Here is a 4,829-nt window from a genome sequence, read left to right on the forward strand (position 1 = left end):
TGCTGTTCAAACACAGCTCTGGCTCCCCACTGGGGGAAAGCTGATGGTTGTATTTTCCTATGGTCACCTCTCCTCTTCCTCTGCCCTCATGTAATCTCCACTCATTGGCTCTTCTTATATCACTTTCTCAATCTTTGTTTTCTGTAAACAATTTTTTTTCCCCCTATACTTGACTATTTTCTTCCTCTAACACCTACCTTTCATTTTTCTAGACATTTGGGGGTTTCTTCATTAATAGATTTTTTTTCCCTTTCTTTTCTCCTTCCTGTTTTCTTTAGCCACAGGCTCCCTCAGCCCTTACAACTCCATTACCCTCTCCCAGCCTTCCCGGGGAGCTTACATCCCACTTGCCTTCCAAATGTTGACAAGACTGTTTTAGAGGATGAGTGACTGACAGACAAACACCAGCCTCAAATACTCTGAATGCTCTGTTACTAATAGCTTTATTCTTGTCAACACAGTAGGCAAAATAACCCTTGAAAGGGATAGGCCATATTTTTAGCCAACCTTAAACTCAGCTTCTAAAAAATAGCTTTATGCTCAGCTGTCTGTCTCACTCCCTGGATTCACGTTCCCCGAGCAGATATTTAGAGGACTGCTTTTCATTTTGACCCGGCAGGGATGTGTAATTAGACCCTTGGAAGCAATTTTTCCTCTGCTGCCTCGCCCAGGTGGGGCCATGCGGCTGACCCGCAGCTTGCAGCCCAGCAGCGGGCCAGAGGCAGGAGATGCTCACCTGGGGCTCAGCGGCGTGCTTGGCCCCATGACTTGGACCTGCACAAAGGAACCAAACGGGGTGAAATTTGAACCCCACCAAAAATAATTAATTGATAACAGAGTGCCAGCGTTGCTCCACCAGTCGCAGTCACTGCCAAATTCAAATGTTGATTATCTCAATATATCTTGAAGGAATTAAAATTTAGAACAGCTTAGGGAAGATAACTAAGGATGTTTCTGTGCTGGCCTCGGACGTGCATGACCTTGCCTTCCTCTCCTATTTGTCTTAGGACAAGTCAGCTTAAGGAGTGATCTCTTCCAAACAGTCTCCAGTTAGTTAAGCTTGTGAACAACAGCAAGGGTGGAAACCATTGCAGGGTAGATAAAGCTTAGCAATGCCGGCCGGGATTTCCCTGTGACGTGCCTGCGAGGAATATGTGCTAGTTAACAGGTCTAACTCCTTGTGCCACGCTCCTCTCCCAGTTCTCCATGCAGTTCCTTTTCCAGCCTGATCGCTCAGGTTCCCTATGCCTCACCAAGGACACCACAGCCTTCAAAAAGCAGGTTCCCCATGGGACATTAGTGGGAACAAGGAGGGGGACCTTCCCCTGGGAGGAGGCATGGGGGCTTGGCCTCTGTGGTCCCAGCCCAGCCACAAAAGCTCAAGCAGCGTCCCTTCAGCCAGGCACCCCACGCTACCTGCCCTTGCGGCAACTGAGCTCCAAGCAGCACTTTGTCACCCAGCCTCGCCCAGGGCCATGCGGCTGACCCGCAGCTTGCAGCCCAGCAGCGGGCCAGAGGCAGGAGATGCTCACCTGGGGCTCAGCGGCGTGCTTGGCCCCATGACTTGGACCTGCACAAAGGAACCAAACGGGGTGAAATTTGAACCCCACCAAAAATAATTAATTGATAACAGAGTGCCAGCGTTGCTCCACCAGTCGCAGTCACTGCCAAATTCAAATGTTGATTATCTCAATATATCTTGAAGGAATTAAAATTTAGAACAGCTTAGGGAAGATAACTAAGGATGTTTCTGTGCTGGCCTCGGACGTGCATGACCTTGCCTTCCTCTCCTATTTGTCTTAGGACAAGTCAGCTTAAGGAGTGATCTCTTCCAAACAGTCTCCAGTTAGTTAAGCTTGTGAACAACAGCAAGGGTGGAAACCATTGCAGGGTAGATAAAGCTTAGCAATGCCGGCCGGGATTTCCCTGTGACGTGCCTGCGAGGAATATGTGCTAGTTAACAGGTCTAACTCCTTGTGCCACGCTCCTCTCCCAGTTCTCCATGCAGTTCCTTTTCCAGCCTGATCGCTCAGGTTCCCTATGCCTCACCAAGGACACCACAGCCTTCAAAAAGCAGGTTCCCCATGGGACATTAGTGGGAACAAGGAGGGGGACCTTCCCCTGGGAGGAGGCATGGGGGCTTGGCCTCTGTGGTCCCAGCCCAGCCACAAAAGCTCAAGCAGCGTCCCTTCAGCCAGGCACCCCACGCTACCTGCCCTTGCGGCAACTGAGCTCCAAGCAGCACTTTGTCACCCAGCCAAAACGACAGCGTTTCAGTTTTGCTGTAGTCTGTCTTCTTACAGCACTTCGTGTCAACACATCCTTCACTTGAGTGGTGGAGGATCGGAGGCAGAATGCTCAGCAAGGGTTTTGTGCTCGCTGCTCTTTTAGGCTGGAAAGAAGCCAGGGTAGGGGGGGCTGGCTTGTTGCTGGTCTGTTTGGGGTTGGTTTTTTTCCCTGCTCCCTCACTAGTGACACAAACCAAAGGGACTTTAGCAGTAGCAGCATTAGAGGCTGCTGTGTTTGAAGTGCTCTCATGCATTTGTAAGGGATGGCTTGTTTATGGCAAAACAGCTCTGAAGCAATTATTACGATGCAAATGGAGAGGTACACCTTTTTCTTTTATGGGTTACCTCTGAAGCTCAGTACAGGGGGGAAAAAAGGAGCCCACTAGCTTAGGAAAACAAAGAGAGATTGCAGAAGTGAGTGTTGCTGTACCTGGACTTAGTAAGGAGGGATGCCATCAAAAATGAACAAGCAGCCTTATGAACAGCCCCATGTAAGACATGGTGTTGAGCACAGAGTGAGTGTGCAGTGGGCTGCTAAGTGCCCACATTGTTTTTATTGGCTTTCAAACTGAGAGAATGTTTTTCCTGACATGATCTGGTCCTGCTCCCAGTGCTATTCAGTATTCCCATTCATGTTTGGGGTAGTAGTATTAGAAGAGTACAATTCAAGAAGAGTACGACTCAAGAATATGAGGGAGGAGGTGCAGGGGCTGTGGAAGACAGCACCAGAAACAGTGCTGCTGAAACCCCCCGGGAAGAACTGAGGTGAAACTCAGTAACAAATCCAGAGGTGCTGCATTTGAGGGGGAGAAGCTAGATTGTCCCAGAGCTGCAACTGTCCTGTACGTGCTTCACCCAAGTTAAGCCATGTTCTTAATGTAGGTACACTTGATACCAGCCAGGTGCCCCGCAGGAAACGGCCTCAGTGCTTTGGAGCCAGGAGTCCTGATAGATCTAAATGAATGCAGCAAAGGAAACCTGCCCTTGCTGGCTCCAGGAGCTGTAGCACTCCCTCTCTGTGAAATGCCCTTTATCCACTGCTCCGCACACGTGTGGAGCAGAGCGGACACCCTTCCCGGGGCATACTCTGCTTTAAGATGCCACAGCTGCACACCCACTCAAGGACAGGATGGCAAACCGTGTCTGCAGGTTATAGGCAGACTGCTGGGAAGGGCTTTTCTCTCCAGCTAAGAGGCATCTTTTCTGCTAGCAGGGCTTTTTCTGTTCCTTTGGCAGTTCCAGCTGGATATGGAAAATCCAGCCCAGCTGCAGACTTTAAGACATTGTTTTAGGACAAGACCTGTCAGGAGGAATGAGGCATTTTGGTGGCGAGTGGCTTATGCTGTGACTGTCACGTGTGCACAGGAGAGGCTATGTTTGCCTTTGTGCCTGCTGTCCTTTCTGTATCTGGAAAAAGCAAGAGCTAGTGCAGTGTTTTCCTTTGGCCATTCAGCATTGAATGTACCAATAATAGCATAGTCACACACTCAGAGTTTAGGTGAAGGGACTGTGTCTTCTTCACAAGGGACTAGGCCCTTGCACCCTGGGGACAGTGCTGCTGCTCACATAATGAACAGCAAGTGACGGTCCTCAGCAAGTTTCCCCAGTTGCCTTTGCTCTTGGCATAAAGCTTTGGAGCCCCTGGTACCTGTGAGATGAGAACGTAAATGTGAAAGGCAGGTCAGAATTCATGTGCAAAAGCTTCCTCTAGTTTAAGAGGAAAGGTCAGGACAAGTTTCTTCAACCTTCAAGAGAGTGGTGGGGCGAGGGACAGCCAGCTCTCGCCCCTGGTAATAGGCAAGCAGGTCTAGTTGGACCTAGCTCTGCAGAATTAAGACGCCCTCCCTCCCCCAAATCAAGGCAACGTTGAAGAAAAGCTTTTGGAGGACAGGGTGAGGTGCATTCAGACTTCACAGGTCAGATCGGTTCACGATGTGATGTAATGGATTGCATTGCAAGGAGTGCCTTGGGAAGCCCCATCGTTCTTGAATCTTGTGAGGAACAAAACCCCAAACCCCACAGCTGGCCACAAGAACCTATGTGTTCCTGTCTCACAGGACACACATCCTGTTTGCAGCATGAGGACAAGGACACATTGCTCAGACCCTTAAAGAAAAGGAAGTTATATAGGAGGATGGTAGGGCCAAGTTCTCTGCTAAAACTTGATTGACATCCATGCTGCGGACCTGCAGCCAAATTCTCTGCTGAAGGACTGCCAGGTTCAGCAAATACATGGAACTGGGTCTGTATGCTGGTGTGAGTGAGCGTGAGTCCTCTGAAGCCAAATGGTGGAAGTTCACTCAGTTGGAGACTTTTGCCACCAGGTTTCTTCAGTGGATTTTTACTCGCCACAGGTTCTTTTCATTCCTCTGACCACTCTCTGGTTTTCACCCCCATTTTCTATATATTCCCCATCTGTTCCCTCTTCCTGTTGTTTTCCTGAGCATTTTCTAAGCCTGCTGCAGATCCAACAGTCCTCAAGTTCTTGTTGAACTTCTGAATGCTCCCTGTTCAAGTGGGTGCTAAATCAGGCAGGACAAG

The sequence above is a fragment of the Egretta garzetta genome, unplaced genomic scaffold, assembly GCF_000687185.1.
Source record: "Egretta garzetta isolate BGI_Z169 unplaced genomic scaffold, ASM68718v1 scaffold27, whole genome shotgun sequence".
NCBI lineage: Eukaryota > Metazoa > Chordata > Aves > Pelecaniformes > Ardeidae > Egretta > Egretta garzetta.